Source organism: Podarcis filfolensis (genome assembly GCF_964270895.1).
Source record: "Podarcis filfolensis genome assembly, chromosome: 5".
Lineage (NCBI taxonomy): Eukaryota > Metazoa > Chordata > Lepidosauria > Squamata > Lacertidae > Podarcis > Podarcis filfolensis.
In genome coordinates this window covers 71963900-71985235 of record NC_139608.1, presented here as the reverse complement: position 1 = coordinate 71985235, position 21336 = coordinate 71963900, and the positions used below count along the sequence as shown (strand labels likewise).

At 41.3% G+C, this 21336-nt stretch overlaps 1 long non-coding RNA gene across 1 annotated transcript in view; it reads left to right on the top strand.

Moving 5' to 3' along the window:
- Positions 1-21336, top strand: part of LOC310762875 — a 602857-nt gene that overhangs the window by 95468 nt on the left and 486053 nt on the right. The window contains exon 4 of the long non-coding RNA XR_014548259.1: positions 9758-9910. This is a non-coding gene — a long non-coding RNA (uncharacterized lncRNA). The remainder of the gene's footprint in view (positions 1-9757; positions 9911-21336) is intronic.

The window sequence follows — 21336 nt, the reverse complement described above, 5'->3', positions numbered from 1 at the left end:
CTGCAATCCTATGCACGTCTACAAGTCCCACTGAGCACAGGTGTACTCAGTGCTATTTTTATAGAAAAAGGGGTGCTGGAACTCATCGTGAACATCTCCCTTGTTCTCTTATAATGGCATTGGCACATCCCTGAGAGGTGCTGGAATTCAGTTCCGCAGAGTTCCCATGAAAAGAAAAGCCTTAGTAAAGGGACCCCTGACCATTAGGTCCAGTCATGACTGACTCTGGGGTTGCGGCGCTCATCTCACTTTATTGGCCGAGGGAGCTGGCGTACAGCTTCTGGGTCATGTGGCCAGCATGACTAAGCCGCTTCTGGCGAACCAGAGCAGCGCACGAAAACACTGTTTACCTTCCCACCAGAGTGGTACCTATTTATCTACTTGCACTTTGACGTGCTTTCGAACTGCTAGGTTGGCAGGAGCAGGGACCGAGCAATGGGAGCTCACCCTGTCACGGGGATTTGAACCGCCGACCTTCTGATCGGCAAATCCTAGGCTCTGTAATTTCATTCTGAATAAGCATGTATAGAATTGCATAGGGATGGAAGGGCTTACGGAAGGGACCAATTCTCATTTTCTCAATCTTTAATTCAGTTTGGGTGGACCTGAAGTTGTTGGCTTTGGATATTCAAGGGTTCCATCTCCTGCTCAGTACAGACAATTCGTGAAGACCTACGTGACCAGACAGGGTCTCTGCTAAAAGGTTCTGGCTGATTCAAATGGGCCTATCAGGCAAGGTTTTAGACACTTTCAGACCCTTCAAGTGTCCATATTTTCCAGGGCCATCCTGGTTTCTGATTTGATCCTGGAATGTCCCACTTTTCCTTAAGATGTCCCTATTTTCATTGGAGAAATGTTGGAGGGTATGTAGTTATCTGACCTCCAAACCATCTGAAGGAAATCCTGTATAGGGAAGGGTATTTTTTTATGTTTAATGTTTTATTATGTTTTTATGTATGTTAGAAGCTGCCCAGAGTGGCTGGGGCAACCCAGTAAGATGTGTGGGGTATAAATAGTAAAATTATCATTATGGAATGGGATATCCCTATTTTCATCAGATAAATGTGGGAGGGTATGCACTTTACTTCCCTCAAAGTGGGCTTCTGCCAACTTGGTATACAACATCACTTGGTGGAGTGTAGGAGTGCAAATATCCAGAGATGTAGTGATCAGGTGGGATTGCTATGAGGAATTATAACAGATATAGAGTAAGCCATCTGTGTCAGCAATGAAAGCATTGCGTTGACTGGGTTTAAACTATTTTGATATGATTCTTGATCAATCTACCTCTCTGCATCTCTGGCCATTTCCTCTACTGTCCATCTCTCTTGCCTAACAAGTCACGTACACAGCCCAGTTGTCGCCAGGCAGGCATCCTGGGTCATCAAAGATAGTGGGCAAGTTTCGTGGATGTAGCTTTCTTATATATTTATCTTAGGATGTTAATCTTAGGGCCAGGAAACAGGTTTCACATTAAGGTGATAATGGTCACTGTCCTCCTGGCCATCCTTCTTATCATGTGTACTGTTTGTTTATGACCTCAGGGGTTGCTGTATTTGCTCCTTTGTAGTTTTTCATTCATTTACTCCAGAGTATGCATGCCTAACTAGTGTTTATAGTTTAACTTTGTCCCCACTTGAGGTTTGTTTGAGTGCTCAAAGGTAATCTGATTGGTTCTTACGAGCACTGTGTAAAGGATTCTTTTGCTAATAAAATGGCCTGGTGAGGGGTGTGGGGAGTGCACTTTCTCCGAGAGCCTTGCTGGTCAAAACCTCGTGTCTTATTTTAATCAGGGTCCGGTCCTTCCTTTGGCCTCAGAGCGCAATAGTGGAGTTACTTTTTTAAAAAGTTAATGACATCCATTGGGTTTTCTCCAAGAGAGGTGAATAGGGGAATGAGTTGCAGCACCATTAAAATACCAGCTGCCATTTTAAGCAGTATTCTAGATAGCTTGGGTGGCTCAGACGTGTTTCCCACATCGTCTCTTCATGAAAGGTGTGCCCTTGGCTTCTATCCAGGTGCTGCACGTTTCTCAGAAGGATCTTGAATTGGGTCCTCGCCACACTCTGCTTGCATTTGAGTGGGAGTTTCTCCTAATAAATACATTTTTGTATGCAGTTTTGGCTAATGTACAGGTTTTTTGGGAGACTATTCCCCCCAGCACAATGCACTTTGGTATGTTATTTTGAGCAACATCTGTGCTTTTTTTCTGGGAGTACTCAAGGGTATGTAGTACTGACACCTTTTTTTTTTCTAGAAGAAAGCACTGAGTAACATATTCATTTTAATGCACACTTTCCCTTGATATATGCAATTTTATTAACCTTATTTGGTTGGACAGCTGCGTTACAAAATTTGGATAAGTACCAACTTCGAAGGGCGACTGTGTTTCAATTCTCAATCATTTTTGGAAAGTAAATTTTTTATAGATAGCCTTTAAATGCAAACTGAACTATTTTTTCCCCATTTCCCTAAGGTTGTGTATCTTTTTTCCTGAGAATTAACAGTACTTTAGCAAAGTTTGATGGCATTTATGATCTACACAATGAAAACAATACTGAATAATCAGGGCAGTTTAGTTTGTGGAAAATCAACTGGAATACTTTTGCTAAAGCCCTTTGGAATGGCTCCATAATTAATCATGGGTTAAATGTCCTGGGGACTGGAGCTTGAATACTTCGTCAGTTCTAATGGCAAAATCAACAGCTTTGGCTGATCCATGCATATTTTAGAACTGTTGACATGCCTTTTAGTTCAGATTAATTATTTTGATTGGCTTAAAGAAGACGTCTCTACCTGGGTTACTTCTTCCATTCTTTCCTAAATGCAAATTCTTAAACACATGACCACCAGCAGAAGATGCAGCCAAATTAAGCACTTTTAAGTCCCATTTATTTTCCATGTCAGAATTAAGAATATGCTCAACTCTTTCCCACTGAAATAATTGGGATTTAAAGGTGATAAACTTTGGCTTAAATATTAAGAACAAAGGATTGTATTCATAGAATTGTAAAATTGTAGAGTTGGAAGGGACCCTGATGATCATCTAGTCCAACCCCCTGCAATGCAGGAGTCTCAGCTAACGCATCCATGACATCTGACCTCATCTGACCTCAGTTTAAAAATCTCCAAGGGTGGAGAGTCCACCACCTCCAAGGAAGTCTGTTCCATTGCTGAACAGCTCTTACTGTCAGAAAGTTTTTCCTGACGTTTATTTGGACTCTCAGTCTTCTCTTCTCAGCTATACATGCTCAGTCTTCTCAGCTATACATACACAGCTCCCTCAGCTGTTCCTCATAAGGCTTGGTTTCCAGATCCTTGATCATCTTGGTCACCTTCCTCTGCACACATTCCGGCTTGTCAATATCCTTCTTAAAGTGTGGTGCCCAGAACGGGACACAGTACTCCAGGTGTGGCCTGACCAAGGTAGAATAGGACTATTACTTCCTTTGATCTGGACACTATACTTCAGTTGATGCACCCTAGAATAACATTAGCTCCCCCCCCCCCGCTGCATCACACTGTTGACTCGTGTTAAGCTTGTGGTCTATTGAGATCCCTCAATCATTTTCACATTTACTACTGTCGAGTCAGATGTCCCCCATCTTATATTTCTGCAGCTGGTTCTTTCTGCCTAAGTGTAGAACCTGATATTTGTCCTTATTGAATTCATTATGTTAGTTTGTGCCCAATTCTCCAATCTGTTAAGGTCATCTTGAATCCTGATTCTGTCTTCTCCGGCATTATCTACCACTCCCAACTTGGTGTGTTCTGCATATTTGATGAGCCTCCTCTCAATTTCTTCATCCAAATATCAGGTTCTACACTTAGGCAGAAAGACTAATATCAGGTTCTACACTTAGGCAGAAAGCAAGCATACACTGAACAAGATTCTGTGGGCGTTCATGGGATTACAATGACCTGGATGGTATTTGTTCAAATAAATGTTCGTTTGAAAACTTTTTTTTTTTTTAAATCCTGCTACGTTAGCTTCACTTTCCACAATCCCCTTTCTGCAGACACATGTCATAATAAAATTATGTAAAATTACATGCATAAAAATGTGATCAGTAAATGGCCCAAAGTTCATGTGACAAAACAAACATCCAAGTTTTTCAAAAATAATTACAAACTCTTATGCAGGTGTCTGCAGAAAGGGGATTGTGGAAAGTGAAGCTAACGTAGCAGGATTTTTTTTTAAAAAAAGTTTTCAAACAAACATTTATTTGAACAAATACCATCCAAGTCATTGTAATCCCATGAATGCCCACAGAATCTTGTTCAGTGTATGCTTGCTTGCTTTAATGAGGGCACAAAATATGTGATCCTTTGTAAACAGTTTGAAACACACGAATTTTGTGGACACCCCTAGTTAAGAGGCACGTCAAAGAAGAACACCAGCATTAATCAGAAAGGGCTGACCTCTAAGACCCCAGTCCAGCTCTAGCTCTGCTTAGTTAGACATGAGGGCATCTAGTGGCTCTGAAATCCATCCTCACCAAAGATGTATCACAGCAAATCAAGAGGACCAGAGTGAGCTCCACAGTACCGCATGTAGGTACACATCCATTTGTCCAACTTTGTTCACATAGGTTGGATATGCGGAAGCCTCGTTTTGCAGAAGGATATCTCTATGCCAGAGTGAGAAAACTCTTTTTAGGGAGCAGCAGAAGGAATACTTTCTTGCTGTTTGTGCGGACAGTGATAGCTGATACCTTCTAAAACCCATTGATCACAATTCTATGATTCCATGATAGCTCCTTACAACTTCAATTTGCTTGCACAAGGCTGTGCTGAGGGTGGTCGGCTAGGTCACAAATAATGGCTAGTGACTCTACTTTGTACACCCCATACTTCCCCGTTTCCTTGCACAGCAGAGCCAACTGTATCCAGCTATATCCAACTGCAACTTCTCCAAAGTGCCGATGTGGCAGTGCATTCATGAATGCTGCAAAGCCAGGTCACAGTCGCACAAAGAGGCATTGCTTTATCTTTGGGTTATGATGTTGGTAACAAAACACATGTGGCACTGTGTAGTGGAGCAGATGATTCACACTGTTAGCGCTGGTATCATTTTGCCTGTGAAAGTTCGTATGGGTCTTCTGTAGACTGACACTAATCCAAACGATTAGTAAAAAATAGCAAATTCACTCTTATGCATTATATGTGTTGGAGAAAAGGTGTGCTGTTTCTTCCCTTGAAATGGTTTCAAGAGAGATAGAAAAGAGAAATCCAAGCTTGGATGAGGTTGCAATAGCCCATGGGGATAAATAATGCATGAGCCATGTGGGGGGCAGATTTGGGCATTGCACAGGATGCCACAAGATATTTGAGACACCAAGTTCTGCCGCAGATTTCAAATTCCAAATTTGAGTAGCAAAATAGGAAATCTGGGGAAATTTCAAATATTTGTGAATATTTGTCTCAGCCCTACTGTGTATCTGTACCTGACTTGCAAATAAATCCACAAAAGACACTCACATGCCTGCATATATCAGTGTTTGTCATTTTTTATTTACCAGCCACGACTGGTATACCAACTATGGCCATTCTTGGACCGGAATAGCCTCAAGCTTCAACTACTCTGTGTGGGGCTGTCAAAATGCAATTTTATTTCACTTCAGGTTGGGCGATCTCTTAGTTAGATGGATGCTATCAGCAATTTAAGAAAATGTTATCTAATTGGTTTCTGACCACACACATTTGTTTAGTCTGTCTTAAAGAGAATATAGATAAATGCATATCTAATGCTCCAGATCACTAAATGCAATGCTCAGTGCCTCTTGTATATGTCTGTCAATTCTGATGCCAATGTAGCATGATATTAAGCTCTTTCTAATCTTTGTCATCCCAGTCATGGGAAGTTTCATATGGCTTCTGTCACTTGTCAGAGGCCACATACAGGTCCTCATAACGGTGAGGATAAAGAGAGGCGTTATGCTCCAATAACCATCAGACTTGACAGTTATATACAGGAGACACGATTCCTGCAGTTTCTCATCTTTAATGAAAAGTATCTTGTCTCAAATGCTTCCATGTCATACTGGCTTTACATTTGCTCATCAGTTTTTGGAGTGAGGTCTGTGATTTCCAGTTTCAACATTAAGTCCAGAGTGGCTGAGGCAACCCAGTCAGATGGGCAGAGTACAAATAATAAAAATTGTTGTCATTGGTGTCATCTCCACCTTCCACTGTCACCGTTTCTTTTCACCTTCTTTCACCTTCCAACTCACAGAAAGCAAAGGTTTGAAATGAGAAGCATTCTGTAGTTGTGCAGGCACCCTATGCCTTTTAGACTCTTGGGAAATTCAAAACTTCAATTTCCACAAGCTGCAAGGTGACAAATGGAGATGGAGTGGGGCACTCACTGCCCGTGTGTTTACTTCAACGCCTCATAAAGGCTTTTGAGTGAGAGTGCCTCAGGACATATGGTTAAAAGCCCACATGGTCACACACATGAGAGCCTAGGTCAGCCTTTCTCAACCTTGGGTCCCCAGATGTTGTTGAACTACAACTCCCATCATCCCTAGCTAGCAAGGCCAGAGCTCAGGGATGATGGGAGTTGTAGTCCAACAACATCTGGGGACCCAATGTTAAGAAACACTGACCTAGGTGGAGGTAAGTCCAATAGGAATTGTGTGGCGATGCCAATTATATGAACTGGTACTTATGCACTTGCATCTAGCATGACTGCAACTGGTGTTTTTTTTGGGGGGGGGGAAGCAGTCACAATTGTCCAAAAGAACAGCATCCGTAGGTCATACCATTGCCTCCTTCAGTCTGTGTGATCCATGCTCTGACAAGTGACCACCAGGAGCTTTTAAACACATCAGCTGGGATATTGTGTCCTAGTTTTATGTATTTATTTGTATGTTGACAAATTTTTGTCACATATACTGCATTAATTCTGCCACCCAGTTCTTGTTATCTAAATTTGTTGTATTCCCTAGTGAGCTATAATTTTGGAGTACAAAAAACTAGCTCTGGTATATTGATGCGGAGCCCAAGAGAGTGGCAGTTGAAAAACCATTCTCCTGGGCCTACAAACATTCTGCAGTTGTTCCTCTCTTCCTGTTTTTCAGATAATATGCATTTTAATATCAACTTCTAATCCTCTTCTCAGGTAAATGAATATAAAAAATATAAACAGAATGATAAATATTGTATGTCTCGTCTAAAATATCAACTGATAGTGAAACCTAGGCTACCAAATACTGAATATCAAATAATGTATTGATGTTCATTTTACTAATATGTATAGCCTCCTTTCCCTGAGAAATAAATCCAATAAATAAACAAAAGAAATGTAGTATACAAAAAATAGACCTCCATCTGCCACAGAGTGGCTGGACACTGCTGAAGTCCAAGATGAGAAGGTCAAAATGTTGGTTAGGCCAACAAAAAGGGCCTCTCTCCCATTCCATCTCCTCTAATAAGATGCATAGCTGATGGCCTTTCAGAGAGTCCAAGAGGAGAGGGGCTTGAATGAATAACATAGGCCAGGGATAGCCAACACGGTGCCCTCTACACATTCTTGAATTCAAGCTCCCATCAGCCCCTTTCAGCTTGGCCAGTGATCAGGAATGGCTGGAGTTGAAGACCACCAACATCTGGAGAGGATCGCACTGTGGAAGTAATAGACAGCCAAATATCAATCATTAGGTATCAAATAGCATGGCTTATCAGGTATCACATGAAATGTGCAGATTAGAGTTACTGCCTCTACATAGATTTCACAATGTTTTCACAGGATTAATAATTTAAGTCGCTGGACAATTCCTGGGGTACTAATGAAGTGGCAATGGTTTTGTTTTTTAATCTTGCAAAGCCACCCTGTCATCAGCAAGGAATAGAGAATGAAGTTGATAATTTAGTATTCAGACCAAGCCTCTGGTGGACAGTAGATGCTGATGGCGTTTAGCAGTACTCGTGCTTTTCAACAATGATTCGTCGTAAAACATTTGTCTCCTGACTCTGTTATCAAACATTCTTTGGCACTCTCTCTCTCTCTCCTTCTCTCCCCTCCCCCCCTCCAGCATGTCACTAATGCCAGTTGAGATTTGAAATAATCTAAACAACTGAATACTTAAACTACAAGGAGTCTGGGGCAAAGAATCTTGTATTTGTAAAAAGGGCAATATTTGCATTTTTAGAAGATAGTAGTAGCAATGATTCCTGTAACTCCATAAGCCCCCTGACAAATAAGATTCCATTTATTTATATTGCTATATGGAAGAAAAGCTCCAATATAATAATTTTGCTTTCAGCATCATTCCCCCTACCCCTCCATTTTTAAGTACCATTTGTTGCAAAGGCTTCAACAGAAAACTGGAAGGCCTTCACAAACAAAAATAATGGGGAATTACCACCAGATCATGTAGTGTAGAGCTAGCCAACTTGATGCCTTCCAGAGGTTGTTTAAAAACACTCCCATCATCTTTGACCATTGGTCAGGTACCTGGAGCTGATGGGAGTTGTATCCATGACATAGTGCAATCTTGTGCATGTTTACTCAGAAATAAGCCCCACTGATTTTAATGGTGCTTACTCCAAAGTAAGTTTCTACAGGGTTGTAGCTTGAGAATGTGTGTTCCTAAGCAACTTTCCTAATGCCACTCTTTATTTTTAACCTGTTCAGCACTGGATATTTTTGTCATCCATCATCATCATCTCAAATTAATAGTGTTCACACAAATAATAAACATAACACTTAAAATTAAAATGATGTTACAATTTTGTAATCCCTAAATCAGGGTTGCCAGTGCTACACCTGCAGATGGCAGTTGCCACACGAGTACCTCTTAAGGTGCCCACAAAAGGTCTCAGAAAATATATCCACAATACATGAGAGTCTTTTGATCTTTCTATTCAGTTCTTGTTTGCACTGGCAGCGGTTTTGTGATGGGTGCTCATCGCACTTCCTCAAAATTGCAAAAGTGTCCCCTGTCCAAAATGGGTTGGTGGCTCTTATCTTAAACCATTTTTTCACAAGTGGGATCCACTTCAAAATAAATTGCTTAACATTAGTGCCTTGGTTCTAGGCCCAGTGCAATGATTCCCAAACTCTGTGCTTCAAGAGGTTTTGAAGAATGCCTTGGAAAACAAAGCAGAGAAGATGAATGACTCTACCACTCTATTCACTTGGAGTGGGTAGGCCCTGGGCAACATTGGTCTCTCTCTGACACCATATGGTTGGTGACATCAGCCCAAAGTAGGAAGAAAGGAATCAGGATGCACTAAGATTCTTTGATGCAGCCTGCATAACAGAGTGAGAGGCATAAAGGAATGCCAGAAGCATTTTCATTGCCAGACAGTATAGCCCCATCCCTACATGGACTAAGGGGAGGGTACAGTAGTAATTGCACTCCAGGATGCTTGAGCTGTTAGCCAGATGGCAAAAACAGAAGCATAGTCATGGCCAAGGGGTAAGTTCTGCAGTCTAGTGAAGTGCAGGCAAAGCAAGGCAAGATGGCTTTGTATTGCTACTCTCAGGGATGGAGGAGGCATTCCAGTCAGCTCAAATTCAATTCACATCACATTCATTTCAATTCACTTTTCAAAACAATATGCAAACTGAAGCCCAGCTACTCTTCAAAATTGGCCCTTTGCTGCATTTTGTCATGCCAAGTAATGCATGCAAAAATGCATATAGTATGGTAAACTGTGCATATAAATGCATATTAGTGAAAATAAGATACAAAAATGCATCAGCACAAATTGCTTTGCAAAAACGTTTGCACACAAATTTGTTTAATAGGAGAAATTAGCAGGAAAATGCTGACAAGCTCTCTTGAGGACTCCCTCCCCTGCTTTCAAACTGCAGACTGATGTGGAAATGTGGATAACTGAACCTCAGAGTGGAAAAATGAGAAATTCTGTAAACTGCCTTGTGATCTTCAGGTGAAGGGTGGTATATACATTTAAACAAATAAATAAATGGGAAGAAAATGAAATTGAGATATTCTTCCACTGCTAGTGATGGGTTGTTCTGATTGAGGAGCAAGCTCTGAGGCCAGAGCTTTATAAGTCTGGGTAAGTGAGGATTGTCCTGTGGACTCAGCTGGCAGTTCTGTGGGTAGGTTTGTACTGTCTACGACTGCATCCTTCCTGCAGAGCAGGAATAGTGCTGGTGGCCCTGGAAATAAGGCACCAGGTGGACGCTGCACTTTGAGACCCCTACTATCAGTTTTGACTCAGGAACCCAAAATATAGGAAACACTGTCCTTGTGCATTACTTTATTCATAACCTTCTATTTGAATCCTTACTTCTGAATCAGTGCTTTTATCAGGCTAGTAGAGATGAAAATGTTCTTCAGTTCTGTTTCCCTACAATTGGATAGAGTGGTATTCTATTCAGTGTAATTTGGATTCAGAGCTACATTTCTTCCTGTTTTCCTCCACTCAAACCATAGAATACTGATGAATCGCAGGCAAAATTCACTGAGGGAGCTTGCCTTGTTTTTCTTTGTTGTTTTCTAACCAGTTTTTCCCTTTCTATGTACTGTTTTGTTTTTTGAATCCCTTTCCTGCTTTCATCTTGTCCCAGCATAAAAGCTAAATATTTTAGGAGCTATGGAAATGAGAACTTCACTGGTCTTGTTTGTCATACTTCCAACCTGAGTGCTTCATATTTCCTGTATTTTTGTGTGTGTGCTTCTTTGTGTGTGCTTATTGGAATATCCAGGTAAAGGGATATAAGCTACCAGTGCTAACCAGGGACTTCAGGCTGATACCTTAGAGAGCCATTGCTGGAGTGCCAGCCAGCAGTGGTCTGACCCAACATAAAGCAGTTTCTTATGACCATAAGTTTAAACCTAATAAACAATAAAAGGGGAAGGGAAGCATGAGAGGCTTCTTTCTGTCACCTCTCTTTCCCACAGAGACCTTTCAGGTTTGAAGCCATTGCCAGTTCTTTCTCGACATAAATCCCACATTATACCATTGCAGCATTAGCCCTATTCAGAACAGTTGACAATGGAGTCGACCAAAGTGGTGGCAACCCTGCACTTAATTGTAAGTAGTGCCAAACCCAGGACCTGATGGGAGACAAGTGTGGTTGAACTGACCACAAAGTTGTCAAATTCAACATATACACAACATATACACAAGTGAATTGGCAAGAAAATTGAACACAGCCACATTTGATTTCAAAAGAGGAAACTTACCCATAATAGGGATTTTTTGAGCCTCCATCACTTGAAAGTATGATCAAAATGTATATGTAAGAAATAGCCACCTTACAACTTCTCTTTCTATAATAAAACTTCTATAATAATGCCCAGCTGTGTAGATTGACATATAAACTAAACAATGTCTTAGATTTCTTTTCAGACCTAACATGCAGGATAGATTATCCCAGGACCATTTTCTCCCATTTTACTTTAAACAAAGTGTTGTGGTTTGTTATTCAAACAAATGGTGAGTTGCCCAAGGTTATATGGGGAAAGAGTTTTATGATTTCACCCAAAAAACTGGCTCATATGTTGTCTGACTAAATGTCAGTTGATGCTGCTGTTCATCTTGTACAGATTAGTATTTTTAGTGTTGCCCATAAAACATTGAACCCTGGGCACACGTATGCCCTATTCCCCCTGCCCCCCCCCCGGCCGCTGCCACCACCAAAATATCTTCCTCTATAATCACTTCTGAGAAGGGCTCTATTTAATAGGTTCAAAATGATTTGGCCCCAAGTCAGCCTGTCTTTGCATCTCCTTAGAAAAATGAAACTTAAAAAGAGCTACTTTGAAATCATTATTTTATTAAAAGGAATTCACTTCTGAGTGGAACAAGATAATTTGAAATTAATTACCATCTTGTAAAAAACAGCCGTGCGGTTGCTTGCTATGCAAATGCTACACTTGGAAAAAGTAACAAGAAGACCAGGAGAAAAACAAAACATGATGTGGGAAGAAATCTTTTATGTTGTTATTTTAAACTTTAGTCACTGTTCTTGTGACGGGGACTCATTATAACAGATGATACATATTGGCTCAGTGGAAGCCATTAGGGAGAAATCCAGTGAACTATCTTCTCCATTTATTATCTACCAGCCAGCAACATTCTCCATGGGGGAAGAAAAATCTATATTCACTGTCTGAATCATCAGACAGAATATTAAGAAAACCAGCAAACAGGATGCCGGATCCAGCACTCTCCACAAGTAGCAGTAGTTTGGGAAAGAGAACCAAAATATGGACCATTTGCAGTATCTTGTTCTGGATGATACAAATTTATTACATGCTGAGAATCTGGTTGAACTGGGAAATTTCCTGTGTCAGCCACCAACCAATCAAAACAGGAAGAATAATGTTTTGGGAGAGCTTTGTATTGGAAGGGTCGTATCTCAGTGAATATGCTTTGCATGGAAAAGATCCCAAGTTCAATCCAAGGCATCTTCAGATAGGGTTGGGAAATATTTCTCTCTGAAATCCTAGAAAGCGGCTGTCAGTCACTGTAAACACCCTGAGCCAGGTGGGCTAATGTCTTCATTCAGTCTAAAGCAGCTTCCAGTTTCCTGGTGCCATAAGTCACAGTTTGCTGGGACATACAGGAGCTGTACAAAAGCATCTGCCAGAGTATACTAGATTTGAACTGTGAGCGTCTGGCTACATGTGCAAATGGCCATCATGGTGAGCAAGAAGAATGAAGCAGCTTTGCTCTCCAAGGTTCTTCAACCATCCCATGCTCTCGTGCTGTTTAATTCCTCCTCTCTTGCCTGGATATAGATACTTCCTGGTCAGGCCTGTGTTTTGTGCTTCCTAAGGTGGTTCTCCGTACCAGCAGAGTCTCTGTTTCAAACACTCCCACAGTGCTCCTTTCTGAACGGGATTCCAAACACACATTTGTGAATAATGCACACTGCCAAAATTCATTGCACAGTGTTTTTATACACATGCAAAATGTGTAATTTAGAAATCTAAAAATCATTACCTCAGATAAGTTTGGTTTATTTGTATCTAGTCATCAGACTATCATCTATTATAAGCAAGAATAACAAACAAAAGGGAACTACATAGCTAAATAAAATTAAGAAATGTTAAAATAAGTAAAATACAATTTGCATAGACCTGAATAAAATAATAGAATCATAGAATCATAGAGTTGGAAGAGACCACAAGGGCCATCGAGTCCAACCCCCTGCCAAGCAGGAAACACCATCAGAGCACTCCTGACATATGGTTGTCAAGCCTCTGCTTAAAGACCTCCAAAGAAGGAGACTCCACCACACTCCTTGGCAGCAAATTCCACTGTCGAACAGCTCTTACTGTCAGGAAGTTCTTCCTAATGTTTAGGTGGAATCTTCTTTCTTGTAGTTTGGATCCATTGCTCCATGTCCGCTTCTCTGGAGCAGCAGAAAACAACCTTTCTCCCTCCTCTATGTGACATCCTTTTATATATTTGAACATGGCTATCATATCACCCCTTAACCTCCTCTTCTCCAGGCTAAACATGCCCAGCTCCCTTAGCCGTTCCTCATAAGGCATCGTTTCCAGGCCTTTGACCATTTTGGTTGCCCTCCTCTGGACACGTTCCAGTTTGTCAGTGTCCTTCTTGAACTGTGGTGCCCAGAACTGGACACAGTACTCCAGGTGAGGTCTGACCAGAGCAGAATACAGTGGCACTATTACTTCCCTTGATCTAGATGCTATACTCCTATTGATGCAGCCCAGAATTGCATTGGCTTTTTTAGCTGCCGCGTCACACTGTTGCCTCATGTCAAGTTTGTGGTCAACCAAGACTCCTAGATCCTTTTCACATGTACTGCTCTTAAGCCAGGTGTCACCCATCTTGTATTTGTGCCTCTCATTTTTTTTGCCCAAGTGCAATACTTTACATTTCTCCCTGTTGAAATTCATCTTGTTTGTTTTGGCCCAGTTCTCTAATCTGTCAAGGTCGTTTTGAGTGTGATCCTGTCCTCTGGGGTGTTAGCCACCCCTCCCAGTTTGGTGTCATCTGCAAATTTGATCAGGATGCCATTGAGTCCATCATCCAAGTCGTTGATAAAGATGTTGAATAAGACCGGGCCCAAGACAGAACCCTGTGGCACCCCACTAGTCACTCTTCTCCAGGATGAAGAGGAACCATTGATGAGCAACCTTTGGGTTCGGTCAGTCAGCCAGTTACAAATCCACTGAGTGGTAGCATAGTCAACTATAATAATAATATAAAAGCATAATCCAATTTAAAATTATATCGAATATGATAAAACTATCAAGTTTGGTTAGGGCAAGAGAGGGAAGACAACCCTTACAACTGCTTTGTAGAAAAATGAAGTATGTTTATTGTGTATGGTATACGGAAATGAACATTTTATTTTATTGTTATTATGAAAATCTTCTGTATTTCTAACACACACACACACCTGTAAAAAAAATAAATTTGAGTCTTCCTGGTCTGACACAGCATGACCCTGTAAAACTTGATCTTCAAATTATTTTAACACAGCTTAAATAAGTTCACACAAACGTGAACAAATGTATATAGAAATAATAATGTAGCAAAATTCTGAACTTCCCTGGCAAGACACAACATTCTCTCTTAATTTCCCCCCCTCCCCTCAATTGAGGCAGATAGAAAATGTGGCTTTTATTGTAGTTTGGCTGCTCACAGCTCTTTATGTGCATCAAATATATTTCCCCTCTCATGCTTTTGAAAACCTTATTGATTTAGTCCGCTCACAAAAATGCCATAACCTTCTATTTAATATCTCATGCAGCAACAGAGATCAAGATTCATTATAGAAAAAGAATTCACCTTATATAGTTTTGCACTCCTTTTTGTTTGCTACTTTTGTGTAAGTTTTCCTTCAAATGCTGGGGATGTATTCCCCCCCCCCCCATATACACACCTAATAGTTGCTAACCTCTTTGTAAAGCCTTCTAGAAATGTTTGAGATGCCTGTGCTTGATTTCACCCACTCTATGGCCCTATTTTGGCCATATGGCTATAGATTCGCATAGTGGTTACTCAGTGTATATTCTGGGATAAGAATGCAAGACTGATGCCAAAGGTATCTATGGAATGGCATACCAAATTGTTAACAGGACCGAAAGCAGTGGAATCTTCTGTTACCTATTGCCATGGGTTTGAGCTTTTGTGGAGTCTGAACCCTCACCTTTATTGATTGATCATACTTTGCTGCCCCTTTATGAGAAACCAAGTGGAACGTTGGAAAAATTGGTGGGTAAGGCCTCTGCTCTGTCTGAGGATGTTTTCTACAATAAACATTTGATTTTCTACATCTTTTTGCTAGAGCTAGCTAACAGCCAGCAGAATACAAATAAGTTGAATTCATGTCAATTCTGTCATTGCCCCAGCATGCACACTCTGCACTAGACCTGTCAGTTTATTGAGAAATTGAAATGTGGAATTAAAGCAGTATTGAACGGTCAATAGAGCTCAGTTGCCAGCCTCCCTTTCATCCCTGCAAAACTTGCCTGTGAGCAACCATCAGTATAGAATTGCTTGCTAAACTCCAATCCGACTCACAGATGGTGAAACAGTTGCAGTTCTTCTGTTTCCACAGAGGAAGACCAAGAGATGATCACCACCCCAAAGCTCGGTTGCAGTTGTCAACTAAGGGAGCATTTAGGGCTTTAATCAGAAGGGAAAACTGGAGAAGATCTGTGTGTTCCTGATAAGGAATGGGCAAATCTGTCAGCTTTTGTTTCTCTTTTTCTCCAGTCTCAAGTTCAATTATCCACATTTCCACATTCGTTTGCAACTTTTTAAAACAACAACAACAACAACAACATTTATACCATGCCCATCTGGCTGGGTTTCCAACAGAATATTAAAAAATGCGATAAAACATCAAACATTAAAAACTTCCCGAAACAGGGAATGAAAATTTCTCCTGATATAGACAGTTTTGTATGTAATTTTACCCAATGTACATGTTTTTACAAATAATTTCCCGTAATATAATGCAATTTAGTTATTATTTTCACTGTATATAGATTTTTCTGCACACTTAGTGTATGGTTTTGTGTACTTGGCTAGAGAATTGCATTGCAAAATTTGGGGAAATGTGAATTTTGAAGGACGGCTGCATTACAGTTCACATTATGTTTGAGGAAGTGCAAACTGGGTAGATTAGCCTTTAAATATAAACTGAACTGAATTTCTCCCCCATGCCTACTTCTGGTAGAAGTGGGGGTGGGGGAATGAGGAATAACCATATAAACTGGGGCTCTGTGTGTTCAGGCCTTCACATTTGAGTGGCCACATCAAATGTTATATTGCGTGTGTGGCGGAAGGAATGCCTGCCCACTTCACCACAGGAATGCAGTTGTTGGCCGGGAAAGCATAACTTGAAACCTTACATTAAATGTGAGAACGTTCTCCACTGACATGTCAAATTTCTGTGGTTGATATCTGATAGCCCCTTCACAAGTGGAACTCATTACTTGATCCTACGGTTATCAAGTGATGAACATGCACATGTGATTGAATTCTTAAGTTTTGTAAGTGACTTCTTCAGCAGCCTCAGGGGGCAGGTCTTCCAGGACTCACAGCCAAGCTGGTCTCTGGCCTCCTCAGCAGCCTCAAATTTTGTAGCTGGAGTCAGTCAGGGTCCCGCCCACCCATCCTAGGTGGGGGGAAAAGCCAGCAAGGCACATTCTGTCTTTCTTTTATAACAAAAGGCTTTGCCAACATTCACATTGGGACATTCTGTGGCAAATGAGGAAGTTGCTAGGCCGCTCACTGCAGTGAGCACTTTGAAATATTGGCAAATCTTGTTTTTAAAAAAATAAAAGGAAGATACTGCAGGGGAGGAGGGAACCCTCTGTTGCCTTGTGCTAATGGCAAATCCAGTTATCACCAACTGATTTTACTCGCTGCTTGAAAACAAACTGGTTTTTCAACCATTCTTCCCCCACTCCTCAAACAAGTGAAAATCTGGGCCAGTGTATTTGGTCCCACATTAAATACTTCTTATTATGTTTGGTTTATATGATCATTTCATATGCATTCACACTTTCAATCATTCTCTTTGCTGGTGAAATAAGAGATTGTCCTCTTTCCTGTTCTACTGCTGCAGTCCTGATGGTGCAAACAACACTACTGTACACTCGCTGTGAGTTGAGAAAATCACACTTTTCAGCAGATACTCACTCCTGTGAAGGAAATCAATATGCCCAAGCTAAGTGAAATAACTGCTGGCAATACAGTAATTAGGTCATTAAACAGCAATGGATATGCATTAAGAAGCAACACAGAATGCCCTCAGCTCTGTTAAAAACAGCACATGCTAAAGCTGGAGGTAGTTAGCAATATCAACTAATTAGATGCAGAACAAGAGAGAGGATAAAGAATAAACTATTTTTTAATTGATAAGGTTCCCACAAAGCTGTGAGGAGAGATCACAATAGCTAGATTTTTGGCAGTCTGTGAAATATCAGCTTTAATCTCTGAAGCAACCTGCTATTAATAGATGCTAGAAGAAACAGACGCTAGAAGAAATACTCCAAACACATTGAAAATACTTCTGATCTTAATTATTATGAAGGCTAGGTAACCGACACAGATACCATATCTCGCCAAAACCAGAGAGTAAAATCAAAAGAGAGAAACACAAATCCTTCACTGTTTTCTGATTATTTTGAAATAGCAAATAAGATAATAAGTAGCTGCATTTTTTAACAATGCGAGAAGAAATATATTTGCCATGGGAAGATACAAATTGTTCACAGAGGGATGGGTTTACCTATCCACAGCCAGTGGCCATTCTGAATTGTTAAACAGAATTTTTTTTTATCCTAAAAATGATAAATGCATTTTTACATGCATTTTAGCATTTATATTTTAGCTTTGCCGGCTCAACTACTACATTAGAACTGCTAGAGGAATCTGTCCTTTGCAGGATCTGATACTGACCTAATCCCCACTTTCTACACCTGTGTGTGGATTTGAAGGTACCTTTATGCATTTCATGGTTGGGACCTGGAAAACTGCATGGTCTAAGTCACCCAGTGGGCTTTATGACTGGGGTTGGCATTGAATGCACAGCACCTTAACCCAGGGCTCTTTTTTAGCCAGAACTCACCGGAACTCAGTTCTGGCACCTCTCAGCTGAGCGCCATTGCCACTGTAAGAGAACAAGGGAGGTGTTCATGGTGAGTTCTGGCACCTCCTTTTCCAGAAAAATTGCACTGCCCTAACTGCTGCTAATTCTGTCTACAACCCCATTGTATGATAGTAGGGCCGATATGTTTTCCGCATTTCCTTTGCAAGTCTGGGCATAATTTGATGTTCCTTGGTCTCTCAAATTCCTTCTGGCCATTTCATGAGCAATATTCTTCCCATTATAGCCACAGCATTACCAGTGCTATAATCTGAACACTCCCTTATAATGCAAACTTTTATAGGGCAATCAAACATTTTGTTGAGCTGTTAGATATTATGCTGTAAAATGCATCCTTAATTAATAGATGTCTGACAGGTTCTATCTGGTGTATTTTACATATTCTCAACCTCTCGGGTTTTTTGGTTTAATTTCCTGCACGTTAGCATCATTCAATGGGATATTAAAAATGTCCAATTTATTTCTCCTGTCAAATCTACAAAGCAGGAGCAAGTTCTTGTAGTGATTGTGGTATCCTGGAATAATCTAATGATGTTGTGTCCCCATTTTATGCTCTATATAGCACTGAGTGTATGCTGTACGTGAGTGGGTAGACATGGTTGGAATGGCAGATCAAATCCAAGAGATTATTAAAATGTCCATCAGACAATTGAAAAGTTTGAAAACTGTAACATGGCTCTGAACAAAAACTTCATCCAGTCACATCTGGTTCTGTGCCTTCTCTCTATACATAAAGGCAGTGAGGTCATGTATTCACAGCAGCGACCAGAGAAGAAAGTACTTTTAACTAGTACTTTCCCTAGGGCTTGCCGATCGCATGGTCGGCAGTTCGAATCCCCGTGGCGGGGTGAGCTCCCGTCTTTCGGTCCCAGCTCCTGCCCACCTAGCAGTTTGAAAGCACACCTAAGTGCAAGTAGATAAATAGGGGCCGCTTACCAGCAGGAAGGTAAACGGCGTTTCCGTGTGCTGCGCTGGTGCCGGCTCGCCAGAGCAGCTTCGTCATGCTGGCCACGTGACCCGGAAGTGTCTGCGGACAGCGCTGGCTCCCGGCCTCTTAAGTGAGATGAGCACACAACCCTAGAGTCGGACACGACTGGCCCGTACGGACAGGAGTACCATATATATATATATATATATATATATATATATATATATATAGTATTTGTATACCATCCATTATGTGTAGCTTTGTATTTTCCTTTTTAAGATGTATATCCTTTTAAAATGAACAGTTAAATTTAAAAATGAACAGTTAAAGGGGGGGGGGGAGAATGTGCAGATGGAGGGGATTGGTCTACTGATTGCTGATGTAAAAATGACAAGTTGCTTGGCAACGGCTGTTTGCCATCTTGCCGGTGAGTGGCAGTTGCAGCCCAATGCAATGCCTCCTCTGTTCTCTGGACACACAGCACCATTTTAGATTGTTCCCCTATCTCCCCCGGCCACCATGGAGGCTCACAGGTTCTTGCCTAACCCATCCTTCAAAGGAGCCAATCCGCAGCGGCCGGGGGGGGGCATGGCCAGCTACTTAGCCTGACTGACCACTCAGCACAGCATCCAGTCAGCCAGGAGCATCACCCATCCCTTCCCCTCCCTTCATTAATAGTTGATTACTGCTCTGTTTCTTTTCAGCTAGCCAGACTTTACTGTGGTCTTCTGGCAGTTGCCGTATTTGGAGCCGGGAAGTAATTTTCCCTGCTCTGCAGGTTTCACCTTCCCCATGGTCACAACTTTGGCGGTTTAGGCCTTAGGCGGAATCCTATAGTCTTTCATCCAGCAGAGGTGTGGTGAAGTGATGACTCACCCACCCCATTTTCCCTGCAGCGGCGTTAACAGGGTACCTCGTTAGAGGGCTGTGGAAGGAAGTCAATGTCCAAAGAGCCAAGTGCTTCCTTCAGGATTTGGGGGCCATCTGCGTAAATGTGCGTTTTGCGATGGATCCACCCCTGAATAGACCCTGTCATGCCCCAGTTCTCCAGCGGGGGGCAGGCTGAGAGGGATAAATGCCCAACGCCTTTGCCAAAGCTTCCTACATCTGAAATCAATTAAGTTGCGGCCATTTAAATCCCAGACAGTTGTTGTGTCCGTTCATTTTACCACTCAGATTCTGCGGCTGGGCACGCAACCGATGTTGTCCTTTCAGAATCTGCTACCAGACTATGCTGTTGTGAATTAAAACCATGTTTTACTTCAGTTCCGCTTCTCATGTGATATATAGTCACTGCTTTTCTTCCATTTTGTGGAAATAAAGTATTCATTACCCATGAAGAAAATGATAGTAACACTTAAAAATTCTGGACAAAAATGCTCATCAGATCTGCATGGCAGAACTTAAGCTAAGATGCTGTGTTCTCTGTGTCATCACAAAGAAATCAAGGGCATCTTTAAATTGGCAATGAAAGTCATTATGCACTGAAAAAAGGGGGAATGTGGAAAGTTTTTTTTTTCCTTTCAGGTAAATTTGCTTTGACATCTGTGAAGGCCTGTGCTGCTTTTAGACCAGATCCCCTAGGATAATTGGTGTATTCTGGGTTCTCTCTAGGGCTTGTCTTCTCAAAAAGAAAAAGAATCAATTTCACATTTATACAAAAAAAGGGGGGAAGAATCAAAGCATACTAAGCAACAATAGGAAATGAAAAAGGCCAGGGAAAGTATCACGTAGGTGATTCATTTAACCTGACCAAAAGTCCAATAGGAAGGTAATACAAAACAATGTAATTTAAAGGCAACATATGTTATCTGGAGAAAATAAATTAAACTGGATTCCTAACCTACAAAATCCAAGCCTATAAAATACAGTGATAATCACACTGACAGTTAATTAAGAAGGACAGCAATGTAGAGAAGTATATCTGAGTCTGTCAGAAGTATGGACAGTTCCTTTTTGGGTTTCCAGATAAGTAAAATGATAGCTACGATTCACAGGAGTTTCAACTCCCCTCTTCCCTTGAACCTGGCAAATGAACTGCTGCCCCAAATGGAAAGCAGATTTCTGCATCTGATTGTAAGTTGCTCCAAAGAAGAGGCAGCCTGTCCTGTTTTGCCACCACAGGCAAAACAGGATAGTGTTGCTCTGCTGCTGAAGTCTCTCTTACCTGGGTTGTGTGGCATCACCTGTGAAATGGCAACAACAGCAGCGGGTTTCAGCGAGCTTTCACAAGATCTCACAGAACTCTCATGAGATTTTGTGGAGCTCTTGCTGGAAGCCACTGCTGCTTCTCCACCAGCAGTGGAGACAGTTGGGGTGC